A 13,590-nucleotide genomic window follows, 5' to 3' on the forward strand; every position below is an offset into this window, starting at 1 on the left:
AGAGTCAGTCTTCTTGTACTTAAGTCGGCATTGTGCCTTTTGTATTTAATTCCGATGCAATTTCTGTGTTTCATTGTCAATAAGAAGGTCAGAGGGATACAGTAAACCTGAGGTGAAGCATCGGAATCCAAAACTAGTGTCGCAGGAATGGTTCAATACATAGACAGTAGGAAGAGTCTGTCTTCTTGTACTTAAGTCGGCATTGTGCCTTTTGTATTTAATTCCGATGCAATTTCTGTGTTTCATCGTTAATAAGAAGGTACAAGGTATACAGTAAACCTGAAGTGAAGCATCGGAATCTATAACTAGTGTCACAGGAATGGTTCAAAACGTAGTCAGTAAGAAGAGTGAGTCTTCTTGTACTTAAGTCGACATTGTGCCTTTTCTATTTAATTCCGTTGCAATTTCTGTGTTTCATCGTCAATAAGAATGTATAAGGTATACAGTAAACCTGAAGTAAAGCATCGGAATCTATAACTAGTGTCACAGCAATGGTTCAAACTATAATCACTATGAAGAGTCAGTCTTCTTGTACTTAAGTCGTCATTGTGCCTTTTCTATTGAATTCCGATGCAATTTCTGTGTTTCATCGTCAATAAGCAGGTCCAACGTATACAGTAAACATGGAGTGAAGCATCGGAATCTATAACTAGTGTCACAGGAATGGTTCAAAACATAGACAGTAAGAAGAGTCAGTCTTCTTGTACTTGAGTCGGCATTGTGAGTTTTCTATTTAATTCCGATGCATTTTCGGTGTTTCATCGTCAATAAGAAGGTCAGAGGGATACAGTAAACCTGAAGTGAAGCATCGGAATCTGTAACTAGTGTCACAGGAATGGTTCAAACATAGTCAGTAAGAAGAGTCAGTCTTCTTGTACTTAAGTCGGAATTGTGCCTTTTCTATTTAATTCCGATGCAATTTCTGTGTTTCATCGTCAATAAGAAGGTCCAAGGGTTACAGTAAACCGGGAGTGAAGCATCGGAATCTATAACTAGTGTCACAAGAATGGTTCAACACATAGACAGGAAGAAGAGTCAGTCTTCTTGGACTTAAGTCGGCATTGTGCCTTTTCTATTTAATTCCGATGCAATTTCTGTGTTTCATCGTCAATAAGAATGTCCAAGGTATACAGTAAACCTGAAGTAAAGCATCGGAATCTATAACTAGTGTCACAGCAATGGTTCAAACTATAATCACTATGAAGAGTCAGTCTTCTTGTACTTAAGTCGTCATTGTGCCTTTTCTATTGAATTCCGATGCAATTTCTGTGTTTCATCGTCAATAAGAAGGTCCAAGGTATACAGTAAACCTGGAGTGAAGCATCGGAATCTATAACTAGTGTCACAGGAATGGTTCAAACATAGACAGTAAGAAGAGTCAGTCTTCTTGTACATGAGTCGGCATTGTGAGTTTTTCTATTTCATTCCGATGCAATTTCGGTGTTTCATCGTCAATAAGAAGGTCAGAGATATACATTAAACCTGAAGTGGAGCATCGGAATCTGTAACTAGTGTCACAGGAATGGTTCAAACATAGTCAGTAAGAAGAGCCAGTCTTCTTGTACTTAAGTCGGCATTGTGCCTTTTCTATTTAATTCCGATGCAATTTCTGTGTTTCATCGTCAATAAGAAGGTCCATGGGTTACAGTAAATGTGGAGTGAAGCATCGGAATCTATAACTAGTGTCACAGGAATGGTTCAAATCATAGACAGTAAGAAGAGTCAGTCTTCTTGTACTTAAGTCGACATTGTGCCTTTTCTATTTAATTCCGATGCAATTTCTGTGTTTCATCGTCAATAAGAATGTCCAAGGTATACAGTAAACCTGAAGTATAGCATCGGAATCTATAACTAGTGTGACAGCAATGGTTCAAACTATAATCACTAAGAAGAGTCAGTCTTCTTGTACTTAAGTCGGCATTGTGCCTTTTCTATATAATTCCGATGTAATTTCTGTGTTTCATCGGCAATAAGGTCAGAGGGATACAGTAAACCTGAAGTGAAACATCGGAATCTATAACTAGTGTCACAGGAATGGTTCAAAACGTAGTCAGTAAGATGAGTCAGTCTTCTTGTACTTAAGTCGGCATTGTGCCTTTTGTATTTAATTCCGATGCAATTTCTGTGTTTCATCGGCAATAAGGTCAGAGGGATACAGTAAACCTGAAGTGAAGCATCGGAATCTATAACTAGAGTCACAGGAATTTTTCAAACATAGTCAGTAAGAAGAATCAGTCTTCTTGTCCTTAACTCGGCATTGTGAATTTTGTATTTAATTCCGATGCAATTTCTGTGTTTCATCGGCAATAAGGTCAGAGGGATACAGTAAACCTGAAGTTAAGCATCGGAATCCAAAACTAGTGTCACAGGAATGGTTCAAAACATGGACAGTAGGAAGAGTCAGTCTTATTGTACTTAAGTCGACATTGAGCATATTTTATTTAATTCCGATGCAATTTCTGTGTTTCATCGTCAATAAGAATGTCGAAGGTATACAGTAAACCTGAAGTAAAGCATCGGAATCTATAACTAGTGTCACAGCAATGGTTCAAACTATAATCACTAAGAAGAGTCAGTCTTCTTGTACTTAAGTCGGCATTGTGCCTTTTCTATTTAATTCCGATGCAATTTCAGTGCTTCATCGTCAATAAGAAGGTCCAAGGGATACAGTAAACCTGGAGTGAAGCAACGGAATCTATAACTAGTGTCACTGGAATGGTTCAAAACATAGACAGTAGGAAGAGTCAGTCTTCTTGTACTTAAGTCGGCATTGTGCCTTTTGTATTTAATTCCGATGCAATTTCTGTGTTTCATTGTCAATAAGAAGGTCAGAGGGATACAGTAAACCTGAGGTGAAGTATCGGAATCCAAAACTAGTGTCACAGGAATGGTTCAATACATAGACAGTAGGAAGAGTCTGTCTTCTTGTACTTAAGTCGGCATTGTGCCTTTTGTATTTAATTCCGATGCAATTTCTGTGTTTCATCGTCAATAAGAAGGTACAAGGTATACAGTAAACCTGAAGTGAAGCATCGGAATCTATAACGAGTGTCACAGGAATGGTTCAAAACGTAGTCAGTAAGAGGAGTCAGTCTTCTTGTACTTAAGTCGGCATTGTGCCTCTTGTATTTAATTCCGATGCAATTTCTGTGTTTCATCGGCAATAAGGTCAGAGGGATACAGTAAACCTGAAGTGAATCATCGGAATCTATAACTAGAGTCAGAGGAATTTTTCAAAACATAGTCAGTAAGAAGAATCAGTCTTCTTGTCCTTAACACGGCATTCTGAATTTTGTATTTAATTCCGATGCAATTTCCGTGTTTCATCGGCAACAATGTCAGAGGGATACAGTAAATCTGAAAAGAAGCATCGGAATCTATAACTAGTGTCACACGAATGGTTCAAACATAGACAGTAGGAAAAGTCAGTCTTATTGTACTTAAGTCGGCATTGTGCATTTTGTATTTAATTCCGATGCAATTTCTGTGTTTAATCGTCAATAAGAAGGTCCAAGGTATACGGTAAACCTGAAGTGAAGCATCGGAATCTATAACTAGTGTCACAGGATTGGTTCAAAACATAGTCAGTAAGAAGAGTCAGTCTTCTTGTACTTAAGTCGGCATTGTGCCTTTTCTATTTCATTCCGATGCAGTTTCTGTGTCGCATCGTCAATAAGAAGGTCCAACGGTTACAGTAAACCTAGAGTGAAGCATCGGAATCTATAACTAGTGTCACAGGAATGGTTCAAACCATAGACAGTAAGAAGAGTCAGTCTTCTTCTACTTAAGTAGACATTGAGCATTTTTTAATTAATTCCGATGCAATTTCTGTGTTTTATCGTCAATAAGAATGTCGAAGGTATACAGTAAACCTGAAGTAAAGCATCGGAATCTATAACTAGTGTCACAGCAATGGTTCAAACTATAATCACTAAGAATAGTCAGTCTTCTTGTAATTAAGTCGGCATTGTGCCTTTTCTATTTAATTCCGATGCAATTTCTGTGCTTCATCGTCAATAAGAAGGTCCAAGGGATACAGTAAACCAGGAGTGAAGCATCGGAATCTATAACTAGTGTCACAGGAATGGTTCAAAACATAGACAGTATGAAGAGTCAGTCTTCTTGTACTTAAGTCGGCATTGTGAGTTTTCTATTTAATTCCGATGCAATATCTGTGCTTCATCGTCAATAAGTAGGTCAGAGGGATACAGTAAACCTGAAGTGAAGCATCGGAATCTATAACTAGTGTCACAGGAATGGTTCAAACATAGTCAGTAAGAAGAGTCAGTCTTCTTCTCCTTAAGTCGACATTGTGCCTTTTGTATTTAATTCCGATGCAATTTCTGTGTTTCATCGTTAATAAGAAGGTACAAGGTATACAGTAAACCTGCAGTGAAGCATCGGAATCTATAACTAGTGTCACAGGAATGGTTCAAAACGTAGTCAGTAAGAAGAGTAAGTCTTCTTGTACTTAAGTCGACATTGTGCCTTTTCTATTTAATTCCGTTGCAATTTCTGTGTTTCATCGTCAATAAGAATGTATAAGGTATACAGTAAACCTGAAGTAAAGCATCGGAATCTATAACTAGTGTCACAGCAATGGTTCAAACTATAATCACTAAGAAGAGTCAGTCTTCTTGTACTTAAGTCGGCATTGTGCCTTGTCTATTTAATTCCGATGCAATTTCTGTGTTTCATCGTCAATAAGCAGGTCCAACGTATACAGTAAACATGGAGTGAAGCATCGGAATCTATAACTAGTGTCACAGGAATGGTTCAAAACATAGACAGTAAGAAGAGTCAGTCTTCTTGTACTTGAGTCGGCATTGTGAGTTTTCTATTTAATTCCGATGCATTTTCGGTGTTTCATCGTCAATAAGAAGGTCAGAGGGATACAGTAAACCTGAAGTGAAGCATCGGAATCTGTAACTAGTGTCACAGGAATGGTTCAAACATAGTCAGTAAGAAGAGTCAGTCTTCTTGTACTTAAGTCGGAATTGTGCCTTTTCTATTTAATTCCGATGCAATTTCTGTGTTTCATCGTCAATAAGAAGGTCCAAGGGTTACAGTAAACCGGGAGTGAAGCATCGGAATCTATAACTAGTGTCACAAGAATGGTTCAACACATAGACAGGAAGAAGGGTCAGTCATCTTGGACTTAAGTCGGCAATGTGCCTTTTCTATTTCATTCCGATGCAATTTCTGTGTTTCATCGTCAATAAGAATGTCCAAGGTATACAGTAAACCTGAAGTAAAGCATCGGAATCTATAACTAGTGTCACAGCAATGGTTCAAACTATAATCACTATGAAGAGTCAGTCTTCTTGTAGTTAAGTCGTCATTGTGCCTTTTCTATTTAATTCCGATGCAATTTCTGTGTTTCATCGTCAATAAGAAGGTCCAAGGTATACAGTAAGCCTGGAGTGAAGCATCGGAATCTCTAACTAGTGTCACAGGAATGGTTCAAACATAGACAGTAAGAAGAGTCAGTCTTCTTGTACATGAGTCGGCATTGTGAGTTTTTCTATTTCTTTCCGATGCAATTTCGGTGTTTCATCGTCAATAAGAAGGTCAGAGGGATACATTAAACCTGAAGTGGAGCATCGGAATCTGTAACTAGTGTCACAGGAATGGTTCAAACATAGTCAGTAAGAAGAGCCAGTCTTCTTGTACTTAAGTCGGCATTGTGCCTTTTCTATTTAATTCCGATGCAATTTCTGTGTTTCATCGTCAATAAGAAGGTCCATGGGTTACAGTAAATGTGGAGTGAAGCATCGGAATCTATAACTAGTGTCACAGGAATGGTTCAAAACATAGACAGTAAGAAGAGTCAGTCTTCTTGTACTTAAGTCGACATTGTGCCTTTTCTATTTAATTCCGATGCAATTTCTGTGTTTCATCGTCAATAAGAATGTCCAAGGTATACAGTAAACCTGAAGTATAGCATCGGAATCTATAACTAGTGTGACAGCAATGGTTCAAACTATAATCACTAAGAAGAGTCAGTCTTCTTGTACTTAAGTTGGCATTGTGCCTTTTCTATATAATTCCCATGTAATTTCTGTGTTTCATCGGCAATAAGGTCAGAGGGATAAAGTAAATCTGAAGTGAAACATCGGAATCTATAACTAGTGTCACAGGAATGGTTCAAATCATAGACAGTAGGAAGAGTCAGTCTTCTTGTACTTAAGTCGGCATTGTGCCATTTGTATATAATTCTGATGCAATATCTGTGTTTCATTGTCAATAAGAAGGTCAGAGGGATACAGTAAACCTGAGGTGAAGCATCGGAATCCAAAACTAGTGTCACAGCAATGGTTCAAACTATAATCACTAAGAAGAGTCAGTCTTCTTTTACTTAAGGCGGAATTGTGCCTTTTCTATTTAATTCCGATGCAATTTCTGTGTTTCATCGTCAATAAGAAGGTCCAAGGTATACAGTAAACCTGGAGTGAAGCATCGGAATCTATAACTAGTGTCACAGGAATGATTCAAAACATAGACAGTAGGAAGAGTCAGTCTTCTTGTACTTCAGTCAGCATTGTGTCTTTTCAATTTCATTCCGATGCAGTTTCTGTGTTTCATCGTTAATAAGAAGGTACAAGGTATACAGTAAACCTGAAGTGAAGCATCGGAATCTATAACTAGTGTCACTGGAATGGTTCAAAACGTAGTCAGTAAGAAGAGTCAGTCTTCTTGTACTTAAGTCGGCATTGTGCCTTTTGTATTTAATTCCGATGCAATTTCTGTGTTTCATTGTCAATAAGAAGGTCAGAGGGATACAGTAAACCTGAGGTGAAGCATCGGAATCCAAAACTAGTGTCGCAGGAATGGTTCAATACATAGACAGTAGGAAGAGTCTGTCTTCTTGTACTTAAGTCGGCATTGTGCCTTTTGTATTTAATTCCGATGCAATTTCTGTGTTTCATCGTTAATAAGAAGGTACAAGGTATACAGTAAACCTGAAGTGAAGCATCGGAATCTATAACTAGTGTCACAGGAATGGTTCAAAACGTAGTCAGTAAGAAGAGTGAGTCTTCTTGTACTTAAGTCGACATTGTGCCTTTTCTATTTAATTCCGTTGCAATTTCTGTGTTTCATCGTCAATAAGAATGTATAAGGTATACAGTAAACCTGAAGTAAAGCATCGGAATCTATAACTAGTGTCACAGCAATGGTTCAAACTATAATCACTATGAAGAGTCAGTCTTCTTGTACTTAAGTCGTCATTGTGCCTTTTCTATTGAATTCCGATGCAATTTCTGTGTTTCATCGTCAATAAGCAGGTCCAACGTATACAGTAAACATGGAGTGAAGCATCGGAATCTATAACTAGTGTCACAGGAATGGTTCAAAACATAGACAGTAAGAAGAGTCAGTCTTCTTGTACTTGAGTCGGCATTGTGAGTTTTCTATTTAATTCCGATGCATTTTCGGTGTTTCATCGTCAATAAGAAGGTCAGAGGGATACAGTAAACCTGAAGTGAAGCATCGGAATCTGTAACTAGTGTCACAGGAATGGTTCAAACATAGTCAGTAAGAAGAGTCAGTCTTCTTGTACTTAAGTCGGAATTGTGCCTTTTCTATTTAATTCCGATGCAATTTCTGTGTTTCATCGTCAATAAGAAGGTCCAAGGGTTACAGTAAACCGGGAGTGAAGCATCGGAATCTATAACTAGTGTCACAAGAATGGTTCAACACATAGACAGGAAGAAGAGTCAGTCTTCTTGGACTTAAGTCGGCATTGTGCCTTTTCTATTTAATTCCGATGCAATTTCTGTGTTTCATCGTCAATAAGAATGTCCAAGGTATACAGTAAACCTGAAGTAAAGCATCGGAATCTATAACTAGTGTCACAGCAATGGTTCAAACTATAATCACTATGAAGAGTCAGTCTTCTTGTACTTAAGTCGTCATTGTGCCTTTTCTATTGAATTCCGATGCAATTTCTGTGTTTCATCGTCAATAAGAAGGTCCAAGGTATACAGTAAACCTGGAGTGAAGCATCGGAATCTATAACTAGTGTCACAGGAATGGTTCAAACATAGACAGTAAGAAGAGTCAGTCTTCTTGTACATGAGTCGGCATTGTGAGTTTTTCTATTTCATTCCGATGCAATTTCGGTGTTTCATCGTCAATAAGAAGGTCAGAGATATACATTAAACCTGAAGTGGAGCATCGGAATCTGTAACTAGTGTCACAGGAATGGTTCAAACATAGTCAGTAAGAAGAGCCAGTCTTCTTGTACTTAAGTCGGCATTGTGCCTTTTCTATTTAATTCCGATGCAATTTCTGTGTTTCATCGTCAATAAGAAGGTCCATGGGTTACAGTAAATGTGGAGTGAAGCATCGGAATCTATAACTAGTGTCACAGGAATGGTTCAAATCATAGACAGTAAGAAGAGTCAGTCTTCTTGTACTTAAGTCGACATTGTGCCTTTTCTATTTAATTCCGATGCAATTTCTGTGTTTCATCGTCAATAAGAATGTCCAAGGTATACAGTAAACCTGAAGTATAGCATCGGAATCTATAACTAGTGTGACAGCAATGGTTCAAACTATAATCACTAAGAAGAGTCAGTCTTCTTGTACTTAAGTCGGCATTGTGCCTTTTCTATATAATTCCGATGTAATTTCTGTGTTTCATCGGCAATAAGGTCAGAGGGATACAGTAAACCTGAAGTGAAACATCGGAATCTATAACTAGTGTCACAGGAATGGTTCAAAACGTAGTCAGTAAGATGAGTCAGTCTTCTTGTACTTAAGTCGGCATTGTGCCTTTTGTATTTAATTCCGATGCAATTTCTGTGTTTCATCGGCAATAAGGTCAGAGGGATACAGTAAACCTGAAGTGAAGCATCGGAATCTATAACTAGAGTCACAGGAATTTTTCAAACATAGTCAGTAAGAAGAATCAGTCTTCTTGTCCTTAACTCGGCATTGTGAATTTTGTATTTAATTCCGATGCAATTTCTGTGTTTCATCGGCAATAAGGTCAGAGGGATACAGTAAACCTGAAGTTAAGCATCGGAATCCAAAACTAGTGTCACAGGAATGGTTCAAAACATGGACAGTAGGAAGAGTCAGTCTTATTGTACTTAAGTCGACATTGAGCATATTTTATTTAATTCCGATGCAATTTCTGTGTTTCATCGTCAATAAGAATGTCGAAGGTATACAGTAAACCTGAAGTAAAGCATCGGAATCTATAACTAGTGTCACAGCAATGGTTCAAACTATAATCACTAAGAAGAGTCAGTCTTCTTGTACTTAAGTCGGCATTGTGCCTTTTCTATTTAATTCCGATGCAATTTCAGTGCTTCATCGTCAATAAGAAGGTCCAAGGGATACAGTAAACCTGGAGTGAAGCAACGGAATCTATAACTAGTGTCACTGGAATGGTTCAAAACATAGACAGTAGGAAGAGTCAGTCTTCTTGTACTTAAGTCGGCATTGTGCCTTTTGTATTTAATTCCGATGCAATTTCTGTGTTTCATTGTCAATAAGAAGGTCAGAGGGATACAGTAAACCTGAGGTGAAGTATCGGAATCCAAAACTAGTGTCACAGGAATGGTTCAATACATAGACAGTAGGAAGAGTCTGTCTTCTTGTACTTAAGTCGGCATTGTGCCTTTTGTATTTAATTCCGATGCAATTTCTGTGTTTCATCGTCAATAAGAAGGTACAAGGTATACAGTAAACCTGAAGTGAAGCATCGGAATCTATAACGAGTGTCACAGGAATGGTTCAAAACGTAGTCAGTAAGAGGAGTCAGTCTTCTTGTACTTAAGTCGGCATTGTGCCTCTTGTATTTAATTCCGATGCAATTTCTGTGTTTCATCGGCAATAAGGTCAGAGGGATACAGTAAACCTGAAGTGAATCATCGGAATCTATAACTAGAGTCAGAGGAATTTTTCAAAACATAGTCAGTAAGAAGAATCAGTCTTCTTGTCCTTAACACGGCATTCTGAATTTTGTATTTAATTCCGATGCAATTTCCGTGTTTCATCGGCAACAATGTCAGAGGGATACAGTAAATCTGAAAAGAAGCATCGGAATCTATAACTAGTGTCACACGAATGGTTCAAACATAGACAGTAGGAAAAGTCAGTCTTATTGTACTTAAGTCGGCATTGTGCATTTTGTATTTAATTCCGATGCAATTTCTGTGTTTAATCGTCAATAAGAAGGTCCAAGGTATACGGTAAACCTGAAGTGAAGCATCGGAATCTATAACTAGTGTCACAGGATTGGTTCAAAACATAGTCAGTAAGAAGAGTCAGTCTTCTTGTACTTAAGTCGGCATTGTGCCTTTTCTATTTCATTCCGATGCAGTTTCTGTGTCGCATCGTCAATAAGAAGGTCCAACGGTTACAGTAAACCTAGAGTGAAGCATCGGAATCTATAACTAGTGTCACAGGAATGGTTCAAACCATAGACAGTAAGAAGAGTCAGTCTTCTTCTACTTAAGTAGACATTGAGCATTTTTTAATTAATTCCGATGCAATTTCTGTGTTTTATCGTCAATAAGAATGTCGAAGGTATACAGTAAACCTGAAGTAAAGCATCGGAATCTATAACTAGTGTCACAGCAATGGTTCAAACTATAATCACTAAGAATAGTCAGTCTTCTTGTAATTAAGTCGGCATTGTGCCTTTTCTATTTAATTCCGATGCAATTTCTGTGCTTCATCGTCAATAAGAAGGTCCAAGGGATACAGTAAACCAGGAGTGAAGCATCGGAATCTATAACTAGTGTCACAGGAATGGTTCAAAACATAGACAGTATGAAGAGTCAGTCTTCTTGTACTTAAGTCGGCATTGTGAGTTTTCTATTTAATTCCGATGCAATATCTGTGCTTCATCGTCAATAAGTAGGTCAGAGGGATACAGTAAACCTGAAGTGAAGCATCGGAATCTATAACTAGTGTCACAGGAATGGTTCAAACATAGTCAGTAAGAAGAGTCAGTCTTCTTCTCCTTAAGTCGACATTGTGCCTTTTGTATTTAATTCCGATGCAATTTCTGTGTTTCATCGTTAATAAGAAGGTACAAGGTATACAGTAAACCTGCAGTGAAGCATCGGAATCTATAACTAGTGTCACAGGAATGGTTCAAAACGTAGTCAGTAAGAAGAGTAAGTCTTCTTGTACTTAAGTCGACATTGTGCCTTTTCTATTTAATTCCGTTGCAATTTCTGTGTTTCATCGTCAATAAGAATGTATAAGGTATACAGTAAACCTGAAGTAAAGCATCGGAATCTATAACTAGTGTCACAGCAATGGTTCAAACTATAATCACTAAGAAGAGTCAGTCTTCTTGTACTTAAGTCGGCATTGTGCCTTGTCTATTTAATTCCGATGCAATTTCTGTGTTTCATCGTCAATAAGCAGGTCCAACGTATACAGTAAACATGGAGTGAAGCATCGGAATCTATAACTAGTGTCACAGGAATGGTTCAAAACATAGACAGTAAGAAGAGTCAGTCTTCTTGTACTTGAGTCGGCATTGTGAGTTTTCTATTTAATTCCGATGCATTTTCGGTGTTTCATCGTCAATAAGAAGGTCAGAGGGATACAGTAAACCTGAAGTGAAGCATCGGAATCTGTAACTAGTGTCACAGGAATGGTTCAAACATAGTCAGTAAGAAGAGTCAGTCTTCTTGTACTTAAGTCGGAATTGTGCCTTTTCTATTTAATTCCGATGCAATTTCTGTGTTTCATCGTCAATAAGAAGGTCCAAGGGTTACAGTAAACCGGGAGTGAAGCATCGGAATCTATAACTAGTGTCACAAGAATGGTTCAACACATAGACAGGAAGAAGGGTCAGTCATCTTGGACTTAAGTCGGCAATGTGCCTTTTCTATTTCATTCCGATGCAATTTCTGTGTTTCATCGTCAATAAGAATGTCCAAGGTATACAGTAAACCTGAAGTAAAGCATCGGAATCTATAACTAGTGTCACAGCAATGGTTCAAACTATAATCACTATGAAGAGTCAGTCTTCTTGTACTTAAGTCGTCATTGTGCCTTTTCTATTTAATTCCGATGCAATTTCTGTGTTTCATCGTCAATAAGAAGGTCCAAGGTATACAGTAAGCCTGGAGTGAAGCATCGGAATCTCTAACTAGTGTCACAGGAATGGTTCAAACATAGACAGTAAGAAGAGTCAGTCTTCTTGTACATGAGTCGGCATTGTGAGTTTTTCTATTTCTTTCCGATGCAATTTCGGTGTTTCATCGTCAATAAGAAGGTCAGAGGGATACATTAAACCTGAAGTGGAGCATCGGAATCTGTAACTAGTGTCACAGGAATGGTTCAAACATAGTCAGTAAGAAGAGCCAGTCTTCTTGTACTTAAGTCGGCATTGTGCCTTTTCTATTTAATTCCGATGCAATTTCTGTGTTTCATCGTCAATAAGAAGGTCCATGGGTTACAGTAAATGTGGAGTGAAGCATCGGAATCTATAACTAGTGTCACAGGAATGGTTCAAAACATAGACAGTAAGAAGAGTCAGTCTTCTTGTACTTAAGTCGACATTGTGCCTTTTCTATTTAATTCCGATGCAATTTCTGTGTTTCATCGTCAATAAGAATGTCCAAGGTATACAGTAAACCTGAAGTATAGCATCGGAATCTATAACTAGTGTGACAGCAATGGTTCAAACTATAATCACTAAGAAGAGTCAGTCTTCTTGTACTTAAGTTGGCATTGTGCCTTTTCTATATAATTCCCATGTAATTTCTGTGTTTCATCGGCAATAAGGTCAGAGGGATAAAGTAAATCTGAAGTGAAACATCGGAATCTATAACTAGTGTCACAGGAATGGTTCAAATCATAGACAGTAGGAAGAGTCAGTCTTCTTGTACTTAAGTCGGCATTGTGCCATTTGTATATAATTCTGATGCAATATCTGTGTTTCATTGTCAATAAGAAGGTCAGAGGGATACAGTAAACCTGAGGTGAAGCATCGGAATCCAAAACTAGTGTCACAGCAATGGTTCAAACTATAATCACTAAGAAGAGTCAGTCTTCTTTTACTTAAGGCGGAATTGTGCCTTTTCTATTTAATTCCGATGCAATTTCTGTGTTTCATCGTCAATAAGAAGGTCCAAGGTATACAGTAAACCTGGAGTGAAGCATCGGAATCTATAACTAGTGTCACAGGAATGATTCAAAACATAGACAGTAAGAAGAGTCAGTCTTCTTGTACTTGAGTCGGCATTGTGAGTTTTCTATTTAACTCCGATGCAATTTCGGTGATTCATCGTCAATAAGAAGGTCAGAGGGATACAGTAAACCTGAAGTGAAGCATCGGAATCTGTAACTAGTGTCACAGAATTGGTTCAAACATAGTCAGTAAGAATAGTCAGTCTTCTTGTACTTAATTCGGCATTGTGCCTTTTCTATTTAATTGCGATGCAATTTCTGTGTTTCATCGTAAATAAGAAGGTCCAAGGGATACAGTAAATGTGGAGTGAAGCATCGGAATCTATAACTAGTGTCACAGGAATGGTTCAAAACATAGACAGTAAGAAGAGTCAGTCTTCTTGTACTTAAGTCGACATTGTGCCTTTTCTATTTAATTCC

This window comes from Schistocerca serialis, unplaced genomic scaffold (genome assembly GCF_023864345.2).
Source record: "Schistocerca serialis cubense isolate TAMUIC-IGC-003099 unplaced genomic scaffold, iqSchSeri2.2 HiC_scaffold_1363, whole genome shotgun sequence".
NCBI classification, from domain to species: domain Eukaryota; kingdom Metazoa; phylum Arthropoda; class Insecta; order Orthoptera; family Acrididae; genus Schistocerca; species Schistocerca serialis.